This window comes from Pteropus medius, unplaced genomic scaffold (assembly GCF_902729225.1).
Source record: "Pteropus medius unplaced genomic scaffold, Ma_sr-lr_union100, whole genome shotgun sequence".
In the NCBI taxonomy this organism is placed as follows: Eukaryota; Metazoa; Chordata; class Mammalia; order Chiroptera; family Pteropodidae; genus Pteropus; species Pteropus medius.
In genome coordinates, this window is record NW_024344436.1 from 5,008,662 (window position 1) to 5,031,204 (window position 22,543).

The 22,543-nt window shown below is 50.7% G+C and overlaps 1 protein-coding gene across 11 annotated transcripts in view; it reads left to right on the forward strand.

Annotated features, from left to right (window-relative positions):
• Nucleotides 1-3,770: 3,770 nt before the first annotated feature.
• ARVCF (ARVCF delta catenin family member) overlaps nucleotides 3,771-22,543 on the forward strand; it is a 50,158-nt gene continuing 31,385 nt past the window's right edge. For 8 of the 11 annotated variants that reach the window (XR_005654949.1, XR_005654950.1, XM_039872858.1 and 5 more), the window contains exons 1-2: nucleotides 3,890-3,962; nucleotides 8,857-8,910. The gene's annotated coding sequence lies outside the window, so the exon portion shown is untranslated. Of the gene's footprint in view, nucleotides 3,963-8,850; nucleotides 8,911-9,465; nucleotides 9,607-22,543 lie in introns of those variants that run through there. The other 3 variants (XM_039872857.1, XM_039872866.1, XM_039872867.1) reach the window with 2 other exon arrangements.

The following is a 22,543-nucleotide window of genomic DNA, read 5'->3' on the forward strand; positions in this document are numbered from 1 at the left end:
TCGCAGCCGCTCGCATACGCCTCCAACTTCATTCCCTCGAGGACCGGTCAGGGCCGCGGCCTGAGTTCCAGGCGCTTATCAGTCAGCTGCCCACCGGCAACCTTCGCTGATGCGCTAAGGAAGTGCTCACTTCCGGATCCGCCCCTCAGGCTGGGTCCTAGTCCCCTACTCTGACCCCACCGCACCTTGGTCCGTCCAATCCAGGCCTCTGGACCTGAAGATCCTCTCCTCTTCCACCCTGACCCCCTAACAACATCTCCGCCATTCTCAGGACAAACCTTAAACCAGGCACTCCAGCCTCATCCAGCCACTGTAGCCTTTGAGCCCACCTCAAAGCTGTTATTCTGCAAGTCCAGGCCCCAAGGATAAAAGCCTGGCCCAACCTGATCTGTATTAGATGAGCAAGTGAGCAAGAGGCGGGGAAAGGGCACTGACTGGGGCACTCCCACCAGGACAGAGGCATTTTCTGGGCTCCCTGCCCCCACTGTTTGGGGCCTGAGTGCCGGGAAAGTGGAAAGTCAAAGACTCAGGGCTTGCTACAAAGTGGGCGCTCAGCACACTATGACAAGAATGACAGTTAATAGATTAAGGTTAATAACAATGTGCTAAGCACTTATCCAAACCCAGTGTTCCAGTACACAGCTCTCATTCATCCATTTTACAGATGCAGTCACCAGGACTCAGGAATTACGTTGCTTGCTTGAAGTCAAAAAGATGGCAAATAGTTGTATTAGCTCCAGGGCCCTGCATTAAAGACCTAGGTACCCTGATCCTGACTCAGAGCACTTATGCCCTGTGGAAAACTGGAGCCCAGAAAACTGGCTGGTAATCAACGAAGGCAGTAGTCAAACCCAAACTTGCATAATGCCCCCAAGGCCCATTGCACTCCACTCTTTTGCTATCTCATCTGTGTTCCTCCTGGAACCCAAAAGAAGCCTTTGCAGGTATGGAAACCAAGGACTCCAGATGCCTGAGTACTCATGGCCAGCAGTCAGCAGACCCAGCAAGACACACACAGTCTTCCCTCCTGCAACAGAAGTGTGCTGGGCTGGTGCCAGTGATTCCCCTCTGGTCAGTTGGACCATACAATCCAGCCAAGAGATGGTGGTGTTGAATAAGCAGGACCTGAGGCTCGGAGGCAAGTGACCATGCCCTGTGGTATGGAGCAGCAGCTGCAGTGTGGTGTGCACCAAACCACTGGGCCACACGCCTCAAAGAAGTGAGACACAGAATGGCTAGGCTCTCATTAACAGTGCTTTTCCATTGCCTGCAAAGGAGAATGCAGTCATGCGTGGGTTAGACAGAGGTTCAAATCCTACTCCACCACAGAGAGCAGCATATGGACCTGGTCCAGTCCCACCACCAGCAACACTCTTCTATCTAGATGGAGCCAGAGCAGACATTGATGTTTTCTGTCACCGCTTGTTCCAGTCTGGATGACATTTGGTGCTAGGGAGCAGGCAAGACAAATGAGATGGGGCAAGGTGGATCTCAGGGCTGTAAGAGGCTGCCATCCCACTTCTAATCACACGCATCCCTAGACAGCCTATGGGACCACACTTTGGGTGAACATCTAGAACTGTTGTAAAGTTCTTCCTGATGTCAAGCTGAAACCTTTTTATCCCTGCAGCTTTTCTCATGTGCCCTACAAGGATGTCCCTACAAAAGCTGGCCAATGGCCAGGTAGAGAGAGTTGGAGAGAGGGGGAGACTGGGTACTGGTCCCCGTGGCAGTGGATGAGTGGGAGAGACCATTTCTCCTGCTCTCTGACTTTCTGACCCACACCTGCAGCCTGGGTCATGGCGGGGCCACTGCCAGGCAGTAGCCCTAAGTCATCTTGGAACTGTTGCTGCCCACCCTGATCCTCTGTATATAGTCAGTGATCCAGCTCAGGGGCAGACAGGTCTCTGGAACCCTGCCAGGAATTAGAAGAGGGGTGAAACAGTCCTTATTTGGGCTGATTTAGGTGCACAATCTCAGCAGAGGTCTGTCCAGCCCCTCTTGCCATTATCAGTAAGTTTGTGGGGGAAGGGGTGGTGCTAGACCACAAGGTCACTGTAAGAGGAAGGGCTCCAGGAGGACCAGGGCCCAAGTCCCTTGGAAAGATCCATAACGATCATTGGGCTAATTAAATCCTCTCCTAAATGTATGAAAGAGAACTCTCAGCCCAAGTGGCAGCTGGCACAAAATGTCACTGACGGTGTGACTCCATGGGACAAGAGCTATCTTACCCAAGGGGGCCTTTGTGCTCTAGAGAGGGACACTTCATTCTGCCAGCCCAGAGCTTTGAGTAACATCCCTGTGCCAGGATGCCAAATGACTATCACCTCAAGTGCCAACTCCAGTTGATTGATGGTGGCTCTGAAAGGCTGCTGGGATCAATTTGCCATGCGTGACAGGGCACATGGGGACCCAATTATGGTACCAGTGGTGAGTCCTGGCCCCAAGTCATTTCCCTTTCTTTGTTCTGAGCAAGAAACTATTGGATGAACATTCCTGCTCCCTGACAAAGATGGATAAGACATGAGTGTCTGGTCCCCCTATCAGCACCGTTGTGGGCAGTGTGGCTCCCTGGGTGGCTGTAGGGAAAATGGTGAGCTAAGGATCTGGTCATCTCCAGGTGCAACCAGGCAGAAAAGGCTTAGAATCAAGAATAAGCCAGGGTCACTGGTCAAAGGACCATTTCAGGAACCCTCTGAAACAAGCCCCAGTGGGCAGCATCCCACTAGTGTACCTCATATCACAAAGTTAAGTGAAGCTGGCTTAGGGTTATTGTCGCATTCATGGTCACGTGTGGGCCCTGTGTCATTGCAGGGACCAGGTGACTGCTCTCCACCTGGCAAGAAAATGCAGCCTTTGCTAAACTCAATCTGGGTGACTGAACCCCAGTGTTCCTCTGGGACCGGGGGTTGGGGGGAGAAATGGGACACCACAAAGATGGGGGTGGTAAAGGCACAAATTCCTCCTCCCCAGGCCCAGATCTGTGGCGATGGAATGAGAGAGATGAGGGAAGGCGGTCCTATGGGGCCTTGCAGGATGGGCTGAGCCCAAGGTGTCTGCAGATTCAGGCCTGGTGGGGGAGGAAAATCCCTGGTCCACCGAGGGGTCCCTTCCTGCCCTGGTAAGCACTGCAGGCCCTCACCCACCACTGCCTTGCTGAGCCAAGGCTGCATCCATGCTTTTGCTGTGGGAACCCTGGAGCGATGAGGATGGGGGAGCCCCCAGGCTCAGGTGTGTGATGAACTGGTTCGAGACCCGGTGACCTAAAGCAAGTGAGAACATCTCTCAGCCTCAGTCTCTCATCTGTAAACCAGGATGGCGGCAGAACTCTTCCTCGCGGGTTGTGTGAGAAATACAATTTGATGTGGACAGGAGAATGCTGTGCGTAGCGCCAGGAGTCCCGCAGGTGCTGGTGAAGATTACCAGCAAACTGGGGGATGGTGATGAGGGAAACCCAGCCGGAGTCTGGGGAGGGGGCGCTGGGCCTGCCAGCTCTCACTCGGGGCCGGAAGTTTCGTGGACGTCCTCCAAGGCGGTCGGAGGCGCGGCGGCAGCGGTACCTGCAGGTGCCTGGCCTTGGCCGCGCTACAAGGGGGCCGGTTGTCAGCTGGGACAGACATCCCGGTGGCCCAATGGCAAATCGGCGTCTCCCCTAGCCTGTCCAATCGACGCCGGTTGCCGGGTCGAGCCGGGTCTCTCGACCAATGGGAAAATTTGCGGTCCGATGGGGCGGGGCGGACTACCGCGTCGCCAGCCGGGCCCGCTTTTGCGCACCGGCCGTGCAAAGGGCGGGAGGGTTAGCCTGGGGCTGCGTGCCGGGCCCGGAAGGGCCAGGCCCTGCACGGGTCCAAGCCGAGGCCCCGCGTACAGCCACCCGCACCGCGTCCCGCGCTCTCAGGGACCCTGGGACGCCCGCCTGGGGGCGGGGGCCGCGCTGCGGAGCTGCCCACGCTGCGCTCCAGGTAGGCTGGGGCCGGGGGGCGGGGCCCGCAGAGGGTAAGGGGGTTGGAGCCTTTGGTGCGGGCCGAGATCGGGGCTGCAGGCTGGGCAGGGGCCGAGTCGGGGTGGGGTCTTGGGCTGGGAGTCGAGGTCCGGGTGGGGACACAAGCCCGGCTCCGCCCCACCCGCATGTTGCCCGTGCTGCGGTGCGTGAGACCCTCGACTGGCAGGGGCTGGTCCCTTTGTGCGCGGCCTCGGGGCCCTGCCCGACTGGCCCGAGCGTCCCGCACAGCGCTTAGCCGCGTTGGCTCTGCGCGACGCCGAGTGCCTCGCAGCCACAGCTGGGCAGCCACGGAAACTTTACAACGGCCAGAGGGGCGGCGGAACCGGGGAACTTTCCTGGGGCGGTGCGCCTACGGGTAGTGCAGGGACACGACAGGGCCAGGGGGATGTCCCCGCGCTGCGCTGCTCCGCTGCCTAGAGGACAAGGGAGGGGACGCTGGCCGGGGACCATGTCTGGTGCCCCGATCTGGGCCCCTACCTCCCGCACCCTTCTCCCCTGTGCCGCCTTGGTACTCAGCCCGAGTTCTCTGACGTGTCGCCTTGGGTGGATAGCCTGGGATCCCTAGCCTTCCGTTTTAATTTTTAAATAACTAAACATTGGATACTTAAAATAAATCACCGTTTCTAACTTATGCAGAGTGTATCATTCAGGTTCCCATTTCCTGACGTTTAGAAACAAAGAACCAGCCCAATGGGGTTTGATCCTTTAGGATAGACTCTTAATGTAACTTAAAGCAGTTACCCCTTATTCATGCTCCTTCCCAGTGTCACCCATGGCACTGCGCAGGGTACATACCAGGTCAGGATTTATAAACCCAGGGACTCAGAGTATGAGCAGCTTAGTGTACGTAGGGACAATCTTTCCCATAAGGCCAGCACCACCAGGGGCGCCGTGGGACACCCCTCCACACCCACCTCCACTCCCAGATCCAGGTTGCTAGCAGAGGTCTGCCAGTCCTGAACAAGTCTTGCCTGTCCTGTGCTCAGTATATCTCTGGACCTGGGATGGTGCTGGACACCGGATAGTCAGAGCCCTCTGCCCAGCATGCTAAGCCCAGGAGCCCCCACAAAGTGAGGCCTTGTACTCAGCCACAGAGTGTGGGGCCATGAATCTGGAAGGCATGCTTTTTCCCAGCCTTGCCCTATTCCATCCACTTTATCATGTTTGTCCGCTGCTGCCCCCACAGCCTGTGGTTTGCCAGCACCCAGCACAGGGCTGGGCACACAGCACTTGCTGTGCTTAGGACTCTGGCCCTGGCCTGAGAAGGAGGATCACATGAATACAGCCAAGTCAGCCCCATCCTGCTCTTCCTTACTCAGTTTTCTACAAGATACCTGTACCTGATGGCCAAGTACCTCCTGGATGAACTGGATCCAACCCCAAGCCATCAGACCTACTAAGTTAGAGCTGCCCCCACCCCCCGCCACATCTGGATTTTGTGGTGCCTCCTCCAGGGTAGCCCCTCAGGTCTCTTCCCAGTCCCAGGGGTCACTCTGCATCTCCATCCCTGTTTGTATTGCATAATGATTCAGGGTTGGTTCATTGCACCCCCTTTGCCCTAAGAGACAGGCTGGGGTGCAATGAACCCACCCTGATCCTTTGCCTCCAAGAGGAGCAGGGAACATTAGTTCAGCTGGGGGGCAAGAACAACAGGCATGCCAGAGCCTCAGCCAGCCCCTAGCATCTGCCCTGTGACCTGGCCCGGTCTCAGCAGAGGGAAGGAGGGGGCAGAGTTGGGATGGGGAACCAGGGATGGAGAATGGGGGCCCTGGGGGCAAGCACTATGGGATGCAGTATGGAACACAAAGGATTCTGGGAACTTCCCCAATAGTAGATAAAGTTGGGGTTGAGAGAGGCGTCTGTTCTTTTGCCTCCAGCTTCTATGAGATCCACTCTGCAGGAGCGGGGACATCCATGGAAAGAAAGGAATCCTTTTGTGGGCCTTCCTAACTGGGAAGGCTAGACGTCTTAGCCTATTTCACAAGTCAAGAAGATGAGCCCAGAGTTGGTAGACACCCACATCACCCACATAGCTCCCCGCTTTCTGCTCCCTCCACCCTGGGTCTGGCACAGGCCTTCCCACTGTCCCAATGAACCCTGAGGGGCCAGCAACCTCTAGCAAAGAAGTGACAAGCCAAGGGTGGCCACCAGAGGGCGCCTGGGACCACCATAGCAGGTGAGACCAGCGGCTCCACCCAGCCTCATCCTGTGGCTGGGACCCTTCCCAAGGCACTTGGTGGGGAAGCCACAGCTCTGTTTTCTCCAGGTTGCCTGTCCAGGGTACATGGCTGGAGAAGACCAAGGATCCCTAGGGCAAGGCCCCTCGGTACCCCCGGAGTTCCTCACACCTTTGGTGCAGGCAGAGGAGACCCGAGGTCTAGATGGCAGGGTGGTTGAGCACAGGCTCTGAGAAGGACAGAGAAGGATGGGCCCTGTACCTGCATAGCCTTGAGAGTAAGGCCTCCTTCAGGTGCCTTGCTGGCTTCCATAGGCCAGCTGTGCCATCACCCGGTGGTCCAGGCAAGGACTGCAAGTGAGCCACTCAAGGCGGTGGGTATGTGCCTCCCTCTGCCTCAGTGTCCTTGTCCGTAAAATGAGAAGGTACAGCCAAAGTGAGTGCCTTTTCATGCCTTTTCACATTGAATGACCAGAGTGACCAGTAGCCTGGAAGAACATGCCATTCTACAGTAGGACTCAAGGTTCTGGTGCAGAACGAGCTCTTAGGCAGACCTCCTGGACCCGCACCCAGGCTCCTCACTGCCCAAGCCAATCACCCAGCCTGCCCAGCCCACCCAGCCCTGGCCCCATCCCTTCTCTGGACTTGGTTTGTGCCCATGGGAGTTACCTCTTGCTGTCTGATATCTACGGATCCATAGCTTGCTGTTCTGGCCTTATGGCTGGCCCTTGCAGCCTAGCTGGGCTTCTGCCCCAGTCTGAGATACAGCAGGTCTTTCCAAGGCCCTGTAGGGATGGGCCTGATAAGAGGTGTGGTGGCCTTGTTGACCCCAAGGCTCTTGGTACAGGGTCCTAGGCCTAGTTGGTGACCCCAGAGCCTATAGATCAGCCCTGAGGGAGTGGTGAGAAGGGCTCCCCAAGACAGGTACCACCCCCTCACCGTCTTGTCACAAATCCTGTCACTGGTTCTACCTTCATATCTCAAGTCTGTTCGCCCACTGCCCCAGGGCACCTATTAAACTCTTCCTCATCCCTATATATACAGTGCTGTTGTGACAAGGACGCCCTGGGGATGGAGACCAAGGCCGTCCCCCAGATCTTCCCTATCTCTATGCTCCCACCCTACTGTGGGAAGCTCTCCCTGGGACCTCCTTACCCCCGCAGCCCTGCAGACACCCGCACCCCTATACTGGTGTCTACTTCTGGCTCTCCTCTGCATTTGTGAAGTTCTTGGCCTGGCTGGAACCCCACAAAGAAGGAGCACATTCTTATGACCTCACATCCCTGGTTGGATGGGTGAGTAGGGGGCATCCTAGGGGCAGGAAGACCTGAATTCAAATCCTGGCCCAGTGCTGTCTTGCCTGGACCCAGTTTCCCCGTCTATAAAATGGGGAATTAGGCCAACCCAAGGTGCTGAGTGAGAGTCTATGAGATGATGGTGCACAGCCAGCACTTCACAACGCTTTGCGTGAGGCCAGTGCTGGGGAGAAGCTGGTAGTTATCGGAATTGATTATAAAAAAAAAAAAAAAAAGGCACATAGTTCTCTGGGACAAGATCTATGTGAACATTTAAGCCAATAGCCAAGGCATCCTGGAAATGTCACTTTGTGAGCAAAAGCTGATCCCTGAGCCTCAGACCTTGGGGTAAAAGCAGTGACGCCTATGCTGTGGCCAAGAGGTTGTCAGTGGTTGTGTGGACTCCTTACCATGCCTCCCCTCCCAGTCACACATGCTTGTGTGCACGTACACGCATGTGTATGCATGCCTGGCTTGGGTCCCCATTCTTCCTTGCCTCTGTCCCCAGTGTCCTGACTCCGACTCTGTGCTCCCCGCAACTTGAAGCCCCTTCCCTTGATGAAGGGGCTGCAGCAAGTCAGCGGGAGACCCACCTTCCAGCTCCCAAATGGGTCACATCCACAAAAGAAAATTGGACAGAGGCAGGAACAATTTGGAAAACACTGTAGAGCTGAGGATGAAAGTTCCTATCACCCATGTCCCCTGGGAGATGGCCTCCCATATGTGGTCCAGACTCTCCCTGCCTGTCTATGCCACCCTGTTTTTCTTTTTCATGACACAGACACTCTTGCAACGTTCTAAGTCTTCTATATGAGAAGAAATGTGTCTCCCAGGCCATTACCCAAAAATGGAGGCTGTGTGGGGCCTTCGTCCACAAGGCTTCGGGCATGTGAGAGGACTTCACCATAGCTTCAACCCCTGGGGCCCAGGAACTGGGGAGCTGGGCTGGCCTTAGGGAGCCTCAGGAGAGGCAGGTGGTCTGTTCTACAGGACAGGTAGGGGTAGCAGGACCCAGTGGGTGGAGGACAGACCCCTAGGGGGTCGTGACTCCCTGTGTTGGCTGGTTAGACCCTGGTACAGCTCTCCCTGTTGTGTCATTTATCACAGCGAAGCATGCCCAGCTTTCTGGAAGAGGGACATCAGCCCACAACTCAATAATCACACTTTTAAAAGATAGTTAACAGCCCCATGCAAACTGCAGATGTGATAGTCCCAGTTGAGTGAGAACAAGAGTGCCCATGACTGTGTGGGTGCCTGTCAGAAGCACCATAGGACAACCTTAGGGTCAGGGATGACAGTGAACATCTGGGAGTCTGGCCTCACCCGGAAGAGACATAGCTTGGCAGGTAGGCTTTACAAGGTACCCTCTGGTTTTCCTGCAGGAGCTGGAGTCAGCAGGATGGGTGTTAGGACATACTGATCTCTCCTCTATACAGGTAGGTAACCTGGGATTGGCCTGGGCACATCCCCTCCTGACACAGGTCAGCAGAGTGTCCTGGTAGACTGGGTGGGTATGGTCAACAGAGGGATGGCCTTGAGTGGTGTGTACTTCCGATCACCCTCTTGCTGGGTGGGCACAGCATCCTGGGCTGGACAGGGCTAGATGTGGTGACCTCTCACCACCCCTGCTTGCATTCATTGATGGCCTGACTGTTGGACATCAGCTACCATTTGACATCTAGCTTGAGGGATGAGCCTGTGGTAGGGCCAACTGACCAGGAAGTTAACTGGACTGCTCTATACCCACCTTGCCTTGGACACCTGCCAAAGCAGTGTCTGATATTGGCACAGCCTTCCCAGCTCCACTCTTAGCTCAGGGTGATCCCTGCTGCCCCAGGGAGACTGGAACCACCAGCCGGGCACCAGAAGCTCTAGAAGGAGGGCACCAAGGCCAAGCAGCAAGCTTTGTCTGACAGGGCCAGACAGTAAATGTTTCAGTTCTATGGGTCATAAGGTCTGCCACTCACAGCCACACTACCCTGTCATTGTAGGGCGAAAGCAGCTGTGGACATCATGTCACTGAGTAGCCTGACTGCCTTGGTCACAGCTGGGGCACCCTGTGCTAGCCCACGGTCTTGGGGGTTATCAGCATCGTGGTTTCCTCTATTAATCACAGCTCCCGTGGGACTGAGGTATGGTACTGGGAAGGGTAGCAGGAGACCATTTGGTCCCTGTGTCCCCCCAGAACCCTCCAAATGGTGAGAAGGTATAACCCCGGTCTGTCAGAGTTTACTATGGTGGTGGCACTCACAGAGTTGCGATAGTTTGTAAGAATGCCCCCAGTCACACTTTTTCCTCCAGTGCAGGCACCTCGTCCCCAGCCCAGTGGTCTGCCCCTACCCTTACTCCACCGGCTGCCATCTCAATGGGAGACTCAGCCTGTCCAGCCCTGTGGATCCCCAGTGTCTAGCGCAGAGGGCCTGGCCCAGTTGGTGACATGCTCAGGTGGCGGCAAGGAAGCAGTGACTACAGATTCAGGATCCCTTAGGCCTCCAGATGCCAGAGTGTCCTGTGCTGAGGGCCGTACAACAGAGGAGAGGGACAGGGGACCGTGTTCCTTCTTGTTTGGTCCCCGGCACCTCAGGTGTGGGAAGCTGCCAACTGGGCTGATAGGAGCTGGGGATCCACTGCCAACTGGTTGTGTGGGAGGACGGAGGTCCCGCCAGGCATCTCGGTGGCCAGGCTGGTGGTCCACACACGGGCTTCTGGATTAGGATGAAAAAGCTCAGGCTGCATCTAAGTCTTAGGATACATTGCTTGTGGCACAGGTGAAGTGGTATCTGGGGGCAAGGGTAGCAGAGTGCTGGCCCTTATCCCCCCTTAACTCCTGGTAGGCCACCATGCCTCAGATTGGCAGGCCACCAGACACAACAACAGCTCTGATAACAGGGCCTGCAGGAGGCTGCCCGCCACTCTCGCCCACTATTGCTGCCTTTGCTTGTGCTTTTCCTGTCCCGCCGTCCCTGCCACCAGCTCCTGGTTTACTCCCTGTTTCTCTCTGGCCCTCTCTGTGCATCTCTGCCTCTCCCTATCTCATCTGTCTTGCCCTTCTTAAGTGTGGTGATTAACTATTTTTGTCTGCCATGGTAATTGACTGTTTGTGTCTGCCATGAGCACTGGAGGGATGGTGGTGGTATTTGTATCATCTCTGCTCTGGGCTGGGGCTGTTTTAGAGACTGGGAAGTAGAACCTGGGTCCTGGTTAAGGGCTACTTGCTCTGCTGGCCCCTGGAGTTAGATCCTATCCATATCAGCGGGTGCTAGGGATGTGCCTCAGGACTAGGTTGGGCTGAGGGCAAGCACCCATGTGTCCCCATGCTCACCTTCGGCCATTTAGTACTTGCTCAATTAACTTCATTCTGGACACTAGGCATTGTGACTACATTAGGTCCTACCCCATCTTGGGGGAGCCCTCAGCCTGGCTGATGACATGGCAACAGATAGAGAAGGGAGTGAGTGGCCAACCGTAGAATTGCAAGATAGTGATGAATAGTAGGGTAACGAGAAGGGGGAGCTGAATGGTGGCGTTGGGGTGACGGTGGTGCCAGGCTTGGGCAAGAGAAGCCTGGGGGACATGGGTTTTCCTCATCGTTGCCATGCCAGCACTGATATCACCTCTCAAACTACCCTCACCCAGCATCGGGTGGCCTTTGCAGCTGAGCAAGGCTGCGCTTCTGTGACTGCTGGCCCCAGGCTGGGGTTTCTTGGGGATTTGATGTGTTTCTCAGTCATCGGTATGAGTCTTTACACATTAAAGTTTGAATTCTTCCCTTATCTATCTGCCTGCTGAAAGTTATTTTCAGCCTTTTAATTTTTGTTTGTGATAGTTTTAATGTTCACAAATTTTTCACATTTTGTGGTGAAACTTGTTTAATTTTTTCCTCTTTTACTTATTCCGTTGTTCTTGCATTGTCCTGCCTAGCAAATAGCCAGAAAAATACACATCTTTTCCTATAGGTATTCTAGTTTAGTGTGTACACTCAAGATTTCATCCATCTAGAATTTATTTTGACATAAATGTGAGGTGAAAATTTAATTTTGTTTATACAATTGTATCTGAACTGTTTCTTGACTAATATTTTCTGTCACCAGAAATTGGAACTATTACGTAATATGTCCTTGGGTTTGCGGTGCCTGCAGCAAATGCCCTGCCCTTGGCCGGTGCCCACTGGATCCTTAAAAAAATCAGACCAGGGCCTCTCTTGATCAGCTTTTGTTCTCAGAAGTCGGTCATACTGCATGTTTACTCTTCAGGGACATGTTGAGTCCACTCAGTTGGATCCTCCTCCCTCTATGGACTCACCTTAGTCTGCTGCTGTCTAGAACCCATTGGCCCTCCCTGTGTGGGTTTGTGTCAAGTACTGGCCCTTGCACATCCTGCTCTGTTCTCCCTGTGTCTTGGGCTTGTAGTCCCTCTGCGCACTCTTGATTACTGTGAACAGGTCCCCATCATAGTGGGACCCCCCTCAGAAGCTCCAGAAGTGACCTAACCCCCTTTGTGGGCATTCAGCCTTCGAATGCTGTGTGCTCTCTGTGGCCAGAGACAGTTCCTGAGCCACCCTGCAAGGAGGAGCATGGGTCTCCCAATGACAGCATTCGTGGGCTTTCCCATGTGTCCCTTGCTTAAGTGGCTTTGTCATGCTGTGAGGAGTAAAAAATGGCCTCTTCGTCAAGGGTCACGGTTTTGACATCTTCACTACCCTAGAGGAGGCACCATCAGGCTAGGTGCTTGTATGTGTACTGTTTGTGTCAGCCTCCAAGGCTGGTAGACGAGTCGTGGTCAGCCAGTCTGTCTTCCGCACAAGAATCTTGCCCACATGGCTGGGGAGCCTGGTGCAGGCAGGCTGCTGCCCTCTTGCCTATGGGCTGCTCTAAGCCAAATGTCTGGGGGCCTCTATAATTGGGCTCATTCCCCAGGTGGGCTCAGTGTGAGAAGTAGGAGACAAGACCACAGACCCCAGGGAAGCCCCAAGCCCCTTCTCACCCCCAGAATCCATGCTTCTCATATGGGGCAGGAGGAAGAACATCTATGCTGCAGGAATTGGGTTCAGACCTTGGCCCTGCTCCCCCACAGGCTGCGCGAAGGGTTTGGTGCCAGCCACTGCAGTTGTGGTGTGAGTGCTGTGCCAGCTCCTGGCTGTGCCATCCCTTGCTCAGGGAATTTTATGGCTAGTGGCATGGACGGTGCATCAGGGTCAGCCTGGTGAGGCGGTCTACGCTCTGCCCACAGATCATTCTAGGCAGTCTCTGCAAACCCACAGTGGCTGTTTTAATGAGTTCACCCTCACCCCTCCAGCTTCCAGCCCCATCACTCTCCTCCCAGCACATCCCTTGCCCCTCCTCCCCCGGGGCCTCTCACTGTCACTCTGGCCAGAAGCAGCTTTGGGCTGGTCCCTGGACTTGCTCTGCCTTGTTCCCCTGGTTGGACTATCCCCCAGGGAAGCTGCCCGTGAAGTCCCCTAGACCGTCAGACTGCTAGGGAACCTCCTTTCCCCTAGGCCCTGGGTGCTCTGGTCCAAATATGACCCTCTGCCAGGGCACCTGAAGTCATCAGCTCGACCCTGTGAGTTGGGTCCTTTGCTGCAGGGACCACCCCACTGCATTCTGATTTGGGGAGCCTGAGGTCCCAGCTTTTCTCACCCACAGAGATGACTGCCCAATGTCCTGGTTGGGGAGCCAAAGATACCCCAACTCGAGATACATCTTGCCAGGTTGATGTTTGCAGTTGATGAGTTTGGTATTTCAAATATGCCTTTAGTTTAACTTTTCCTTTCAAAATATTTCACTCTCCTGAAATCCTAATTAGGCCATTCATTCGTCTGAATGTACTTGCTGCTGTCTGCATTTTATGAGATAATAAGGCTGCGGAGATGCTGCCAACCCTGTCCTCCCGGGGGCCTTCACTCTGTGCCCTGGAGGGAGATACTGGTGCCCCTGTGGGCTTTCCTGGCCTGTGGGGTCTGGGTCCCAGTGCCTGTTGGGGCACCAAGTACACAGATGTGGAAACGGAGACCTGGGCCACTGAAGAGTCTGGGATAGAGTAGGTGGAGGGGTCTCAGCCCTGGCAAGACCCACCCTTCACAAAACAGTGTCTCCCATCACCTCCCATCACCCCAGGCTGGGGATCGAGGCTACAGCTTCAGTGATGCCACAGAGGTGCCTCCCGAATCTAGCTGGGCCAGGCTCCCTTGAGGGACTGAGAGGCAGGGAGAGCCTACAGGACTGACCCACAGATGCTAAGAAACAGTGGCACCAGAGTCCCCAGTGTTACCTTTAAAAGAAACACACACACACACACACACACACACACACACACACACACAGCAACACGTTGTTTATAGAAAATGTAGAAAAAGCAGGAAAGAAGGAAAAAGAAATCACACGCATCAGCCCTACACCCTGGCACCTGCTATCCTTCCCAGGCTCCTGAGGAGACGGTTTCTGCCTCTGCCAGTTTAAGCTGCTAGCCTTGTGAGCCCACCCCACCCTCCCCTGCGCAGTATCTTCCATGTTGATGCTTTACCTATTCAAGAGGGCGGGTTCCCCTTCTCCCCATGCTGTCCCCTGTGCTGGTCCTGCTGCTCCTCTCCTTTGACCCACTTGGCCCTTCTCCTTGGACGCACCTGCCCCTGGTCCCCTCTGTCCTGGGGTTTGTGCAGCAGCTGCTGCAGCTAAGAACTCAGGAAACATTTTACTGTGGACACTCAGGCTGTTATCAGGGCCGCTGCAATAAACATCTCAGTGCTCAAAGCTGTTTTTCTGTATTTAAACAATTTGGGTTTGACCTTGAGGTTCAGGCAGGGCCCTATGTATGTATATGCGTGCTCGTGCACTGTTTCATGGGGGCAGAGCCTGGGTGGCGATTATTAGACTAGAAAAGGCCTGAGAGAGCAGCCTGAGGGGTCCCATGGCAGCCCTTCTACTGAGAGACACCAAGTCCCCCTGTCGTGCACAGGAGACGGGCCCTTCCCCCACTGGGAAGGCACACCATCTGGGAGCCACCCCCCCAGTGAGGTGTACCCTGTTCCCTTACCTTTGGAATGCCAGTCTGGGTGCCCAGGAGGCATGTGTGAGGTAACACCATTCCCGGACCTGTGTTGAATAATGTGGGTAATCAGGAGGCCAAGCTGGTCCCCAGCTCCATAAGTACTGTGCACAGTAGGTAGTGGGGCCTCTTCCTCCCCCTCAGAACCCCCTACCCAGTCCTGATCCTGTGCACTTCCTCAGCTCCCACCCCAGTCTGGTCCCTGAGGGAGTTGGAGGCCTGGTAGTGCCAGCCTTCCTGCAGATGATCACCTCTGAGGCGAGTCCCTGGAAACCTCAGGGAAGGTGCACTGATGGCTCTGACAGTAAGAGTGAGTGTCCTCTGCACACAGCTGGAAGCCCAGGGCTCAAGGCACCTCAGCTCCCACCTCCTACCCTGCCCCATTCAGAGGCCTGTAATGCGGTAAAGACTCCAGGGCTCTGCCAAGGATGCTGGCTGTACCCCGTGGAGCATGTCATGGGTCTCTTAGTGTGCCTGCTCTGGGGACCTTGTGACCAGAAAGTCTGACGGGGCAAGGGGGAAACAAAGTTGGGTGAGGAGAGGGATGCAAGAGGAGGTAGGGTCAGGGACTTAGGAATTTAGGGGACAGAGAGGGTAGGGATGCATGGGGAGGCAGGGTGCTGAGGAAGCAGGGGTAGGGGGGATGCCGGGCTGGCACCCCTGGGAGCACGCCGCTACGGAAGGGGAGGGCAAGAGGGAGCAGCAGGGCAGCCAGGAGAAGAGGGCCCCAAGAGGAGGGGAGTTTAGAGGAAGTGAAGGTACAGGAAATGTGTAAGGACAGGGAAGAGGGGCAGGGGCAGGGGGCAGGGAGAGGGAGGTAGCAGCTTCTTGGAGGCCAAGGGCGGCCCAGGCTGAGGAATGGGAGCTAGGAGGATGAAGACTATGTGCTCTAAGCTGTTGAGCCACATGCTGAGCCTTCTAAGGAGAGCCTTCTAAGGCAAAGGATCTTTCCTGAATACTTGGGAGAGAGCAGGCCATGCTCCCCGCCCCCCAGTCAGTGGGCACATACTACCAGCCTCACCTGTCACCTCCTGGGGGTAGAGCAGGCTCATCAACACCCAGGAAGGCAAGTCCAGGGCCCCAGGGGAGGCAGGGCCATGGCCAGGGCCCAACCTGGGCCCACCTCCTCCCAGCTGGGCCTTCCCTGCCCCCTGCCCACCACAGCCCCAGTCCCAGCTGGGGCCAGGGACTTGGGTGAGACCAAGACCACCTTCCCTCTTGGACCTCCCAACATGGGGACAAGGGATTATGATGGGAAAACTGAGACTCAGCCAGCTGAGTGGGTAGGGGAGGGCTGTTCCCAGGCCTGCTCCAAGCAAATACACCTTCCCTTCCCTGTGTTTTTAATGACAGTTCTCTGGCATTTTCTTGTCTGCAGGGAGCTATTGTTTGTAACAAGACTAACTCAAAATATCTGTATTTCAAGAAATAATTCCAGACGTTTATTCGCCAAACCTTTGAAACAGGGGCATTAGTTAATTTTTAATTGATCTTTTATGCTTCTAGGCTTTTGTCTTTACAGAGGCAGGTATTCCAGAGGTTTGGTGTTACTGGGGATAGAGATGGGTGATGCCCCAGGGCGCAGTGTCAGAGAAGGAGGCCTGTGTGACCTGTGTGACCTATGACGCAGGCAGCAGCCCTGTGCCCTGGAGGAATCCTGGGCCCAGCATGCAAGCTGGCATGTCTTCTTGCTCCTGGTGACTCTCCCCTGCCCTGACCTTACCTGTCCTGCTCTGCTAGCTCAGAGAGAGCATCCTCCCCTCCCACCCTCTGCCACCTCCACCAGCTGATGGGAAAAAAGGAGTAACCCTCAGGCCAGACACATAAGGTTTGAGGACAGCAGCCTTGGGCAGGGGAAGGGGGCTGGATGGGAGTGAAGGAGTGTCCACCATCCCCTCTCCCGAAGCTGATGAAGAGCTGCTTCAGCCAGGGCAGAGGAAGCTCCTGAGCTGGGCCTGGTTCTCTTGCCCAACAACCGCCGAGAGATGCGCACCCTCGGCCCCCCAGGATAAAAGCTATACCTGGCCCCTGTGATTCCGCTAGCCTCACTCCTTGCTACACCTACATCCAGACTCAGCAGACTCTGCCTGGGTGAGGTCTCTATGACCCACCCCATGTGTCATTCTAGATACAGAGGTGCTCTCATTAAGGTAGCATCCAACCCTAACCCCAAGGCAGTCCATCTGAGGTTTCTCCAGTTTCTTGCAAAAATTGGCCTCTGCGTAAGGCAGTGGTCCTCAACCTTTTTGGCACCAGGGATGGGTGCTCCTTTGAAAATCTAATGCCTGATGATCTGAGGTGGAGCTGAGGCTGTGATGCTAGCACTGGGAAAAAGCTGCAAATACAGATGAAGCTTCGCAACTGCTTACCTCCTGCTATGCGGCCCTGTTCCTAACAGGCCACGGACCCATGCTGGCTCATGGCACAGGGGTTGGAAACCCCTGGTGTAAGGCACATAGTCTGATTCTTCAAGGCAGCCTAGGCATGGAAGCCACAGGTCTCTGTTCACCTGGGCACCCTTCCCCAGCAAGGAAGCTCATCCTTGCTTCCTTCATGCAGAAGAAACAAATTGAGTACCTGCTCATGCCAGGTGCTGTGCTGGCAGCCGCTTAGCTCTGACCCATAATCCAGTACAGGCTGAAGTGGTCTCTGTCCCCACCCACTACCACTATCAGTTCCATTTGAGGCAACAGAAAAATTGAAACTCCATTACTCATTAAAGAACAGTACCCATTTCTCCCCTCTTCCCAGCCCCTGGAACCACCGTTCTACTTTCTCTTTCTATGAATTTGACTACTCTAGATGCCTTATATAAGTGGAATAATGCAGTATTTGTCTTTTTCTGACTGGCTTATTTCACTTAGCATAATGTCCTCAAGATTCATCCATGTTGTAGCATGTATCAGTGTTGGAATAATCGTCCATTATAAGTCTATAACACATTTTATTTATCCATTCATCTGTTGATAGACACTTGGGTTGCTTCACCTTTTGGCTATTACAAATAATGCTTCTATGAACATGTTCAGTTTATCTCTTTTTACTTTTGATGCCTGTGCTTTTGGTATCATAGCTAAGAAGTCATTGCCAAATCCAATATCACAAAGCTTTTTCTTTATGTTTTCTTCTACGAGCTTTATAGTTTTAGGTCTTATATTTAGGTTTTTGATGCATTTTGAGTTAATTTTTGAATATGGTGTAAGGTAAGCATCCAACTTCATTCTTTTGCATGTGGATGTCCAGTTTTCCCATAACCACTGTTTAAAAGTCTGTTCTTTTTCCCATTGAATAATCTTAACACCCTTGTAAAAATTCAATTGGCCATGTGTGAGAGGGTTTATTTCTATTCTACTTCATTGGTCTATAAGTCTGTCTTTATGCCATGACCACACCGTTTTGAAATCAGGATGTGTGAGAACTCCAGCTTTGCTCTTGTTTGTCAAGATTGTTTTCGCTATTTAGGGTCCATTGAGGTTCCATATGAATTTTAGGATAGATTTTTCTATTTCAGTAAAAATGCCATTGAGACTTTGCTAGGGATTGCATTAAATTTGTATATTGCTTTGGGTAGTGTTGCCATCTTAACAATACCAAGTCTTCCAGTCCATGAGGGTGGAATGTCTTTCCATTTTTTCAGATCTTTAATTTCAGCAATATTTTGTAGTTTTCACTTTATGAGTCTTTCTTTTCCTTTGCTGAATTTATTTCTAAGTATTTTATTATTTTTGATGCTATTATAAAAAAAAATTCCTTTTTGGGTTGTTCATTGTTAATGTAACTGATTTCTGTTTATGGATTTTTTATCTTGCTATTTTCCCAAACTCATTTACTAGTTCTGAGTTTTTTTTTTTGTGGAAACTTTAGAATTTTCTGCATATAAGATCATGCTGTCTGCTAATGGAAATAATTTTACTTTTTCCTTTCCAATTTGGATACTTTCTATTTCATTTTAAAATTTAATTAATTAATTTATTATTATTATTATTTTTTGCCTAATTTCTCTCACTAGGATTTCTAATACTATGTCAAATAGAAGTGGCAAAAGTGAGAATCCTTCTCTTATTCCTGGTCTCAGGAAAAGAGCTTTCAGTTGTTCACTACTGAGTTTAGTGTTAGCTGTGGTGTATATATAGTATGATATGTAGCATGTGTATTATGATGTACCTTTCCATATATAATCTTTATTATGTTGAGATAATTCCTTTCTAGTCTTAGTTTGTTTTGTGTGTTTTGATCATGAAAGTGTTGAATTTTGTCAAAAGCTTTGTGTACATCAATTGAAATGATCATTTTTTCCCCATTATTCTGTTAGTGTGATATATTATATTGATTGATTTTTATATGTTAAGGCAGCAGTCCCCAACCTTTTTGGCACCAAGGATAGGTGCTCCTATGAGAATCTAATGCCTGATGATCTGAAGTGGAGCTGAGGCGGCGATGCTAGCAATGGGAAGCAGCTGCAAATACACATGAAGCTTCACTTTGCTTGCCCGCCCCTCGCCTCCTGCTGTGTGGCCAGATTCCTAACAGGCCATGGATCAGTACCACCCTATGGCCTGGGGGTTGGAGACCCCTATGTTAAGGCATCCTTGATTTTTTTAAGAATCTATCCTACTTGGTCATGGTGTGCAATCCTTTTACTATGCTGCTGAGTTCAGTTTGCTAGTGTTTTGTTGAGGATTTTTGCATAAATGTTCATATGGAATATCGTTCCATGGTTTTCTATTAGGACTTTGATATCAGGGTAATGCTGGCATCATAGAATGAGTTAGGAAATATTCCCTTCTTTTCAATTTTTGGGAACATTTTGAGGAAGACAAATGTTAGTTCTTTGAATGTTTAGTAGAGTTCACCAATGAAGCCATCTGGGCCTGGCTCTTTCTTTGTTGGAAGATTTTGGTTATTGATGCAATCTCCTTACTAGTTAGAGATTTGTCTGCTCCAATATTCTATTTCTTCATGGATCAGGTTTGGTGGATTGTGTATTTTTAGAAATTTGTCTGTTTCTTCTAGGTTATACAATTCGTTGGTATATATAGTATTCTCTTATAATCTTTTCATTTTAAAATATTATACAAGGGGAAAAGGAATAAAATATTACACAAAAAAATGCATAAGAAACAAGTGAGTGTGGTTTTTCGAACATTTTCAAGTTTATTTTTAAGCAACTGAATTTGTAAAATTAAATTAACTAAAAATATTCCTTTTTTCCCCTCCCAGATTTCTTGAGTATAATTGACATAAAATTGTAGGATACTTAAAGTGTGCATTGTGATGATTGGTATACATATACATTGTGAAAAGATTTACCCTCATCTAGTTAATTAACATATCTATCATTTCACATATGTGTGTGTGTTGTGTGTGTGGATTTTTGGCTTGGTTGGGCTTTGTTTTGTATTTCATGGATTCACACCTGCCCCCTCGAAGTCCATGGATCCACAGATTTCTTGCAACAATAAAAATACTCTCTAGGGGCAGCTGGCAGAAGAAGACTACAGACAACTGAAGCCATCTTGAGGCACTCAGAGCATCAGTTTTATTGTTGGAAAATGCAGTTCGACCTCTTAGCAGCCCTTTTTCCCCAAGGGGTGTTGCCTGGAGCCTCTGCTTGCAAGTTCCTCAAAGCACTTGTTTTAGCTAGGCCTTTCAAATTCTTGATTCTTTCTCTTCCTTTTGCTCTTTTTTTTTTTTTTGAAGTTGCATTAAGTATTTTTTATTTTATATATTTAAGTTATCAAAAATTGAATAGTACTTGGCACTTATTAAGTGTATGTAACATATAACACATAATACATTAATTCTTATACATTAAATATGTATAGTCGTATTTAATTGTATTAAATTTATAATTGTATTTAATTGTAATTGTATTCATAGATCATAACAGATTTATGAGGAAGGTATTAAAAGTATTTTACAGATGAGAAAACTAAGGCTCAGACAAATTTAGTAACGTACTCTACATCAACATTATCAATTTTGACTTTTACTTCTTAATTTTACTTTTTTGACTGAAGTCTTTCTAAGATTGTTTATAAAACTATGCTTATTGACATTTTCATTATAGTTTGGTAGAAATACGTATATCATATCATTGATTAGAGTGTTTTATGCTGGAGATCAAAGAAAATCTTGATTACCTATATACTGATTATATCTGAACCCAAAATGCATCTTGAAATAAAACTCAGAAAATGAGAAAAGCATATTTTATACTACACTGATATATTTTCCTGAATCTCTCTACTACACTATCTATTTAAAAAATGTATTGTAAAGTAGTTCTCTCCTAAATATATGGGTTGTATGTATTAATCATACACTTTTGTTCCTTTTCTGTAGGTCATTTACATTTTACAAAAGTCAATTCTGTCCTTAGTCCTAAAAGAATGAAAGAAACAAAACAACGAAAATAATAACAATCATTTTAATGAAATCAAGCTAAAATACTTAACCAGATTTTTCAAATCTGTTCTTAAACAATCTTTAAAATAGAAAGGTAGAAACAAGACAATTATTTATAGTATTTTCTAAATATGGAAGAACTTATTGATTTAACTCATATAAATTATGCTGAGGAAAAATTACCTTTTTGATTAAAACAAATAACGAGAAACATGATGGATACAGAGCTTGTTTAGCTTTGCACATAGTGAATGGTAATTTCATGAAGAGCTTATTTTGTTACTATCTAATAATATAAGAAATACCGAAATTTAAAAGTAAGTAACTCAAGAGTTCTGGTCAAGATGACAGTAGGTAAATGCTGTGGTTTCCTCCTCCCATGACCATATCAAAATTATAGCTAAATTATAGAACAATCAACCTGGAGAACCATCTGAAGACTAACTGAAAAGAAGTCCTATAACTTAGGATATAAAGAAGAAGCCACGTCAAGACTGGTAGGAAGAGCGAAGACATAAAAACGGGCTGGCCCCACACTCACATGTGGCGGTTGGGAATCCTGAGGGATATCTCAGCTGCAGAGGTCCCCCGCAAGGAACAAGGAGTCCCAGCCTCACACTGGGCTCCCCAGCCTGGAGCACCAGTGTAGGGAAGAGGAGTCCCCACAACATCTTGCTGTGAAAATCATCAGGGATTCCATTTTTTGGGTGAGACAGAAGGCTGCTGGAAACCCAGGCATCCTCTTAAAGGGCCTGCACACATACTCACTCACTCACAGGCACCCACCCTGGGCTCCATTGGAGTGATGGCAGCTTGGGAGGCACCAGGGACATACAGGGAGGGATTGAGTTGTGTAGCTTCAGGGCGAGAGCTGGAGGAACAGCTATCATTATCCTTGTGTTGAGTTTTCCTCCCACGCAGCCAGCGGGCGGGCAGGCGGGCGCCATCTTTCCTGTATTATTCTTTTTTGCTCTTAAAGCTGTAGTTCAGGTTTCCAGTGAGCCATGTCACTGTCTTCTAGGGAAAGACCAACTATGTGAGTGGCAAATCATTACTCTGAAAATCCAGAAACTTCACCATGATGTCTCCTTAAGTTTCAGAGCAGTTTAACCTTTTTAAAGATCTCTAGTTAAGGAGGCAAGGCATTTTGTTTGTTTTAACAAAGCTGTCAGCATTTCCTTTCCAAGAAAGAGTGCCACACAAGAGATGGTGAGTGGGCAGCAGACTGCTGCAGCTGACATCTGTAGATGGACGATATCTGGCCCCTCCAGGGCTGTGGACAGCCTAGTGGAGCATATGAGGCCTGGGGACATCAGGCTATGCGGGCCTCCTTCCTACACTGCAGAACAGACACCGCACATTTAAGAGGCCTGAGGAAACATCAACCTAATGAGAATGAATTGTAAAATGCCAGGAATAGACATGTCCACAGTTTTCTCAGATTGTGTTCTGGACAGAAAGCTCAGATTCCCACCTAGACAATGACAGCTCCACAAGAGGCCTTCTCCGTTGAGGGTGATTTCTTACCATTTCTTTGCATCCCACCTCAATTCTTTCTCCCTTGGGGGAATTCCTGTTATGTGGAAGCTTGGCTCTAGGATCCATTTTTCACATCTC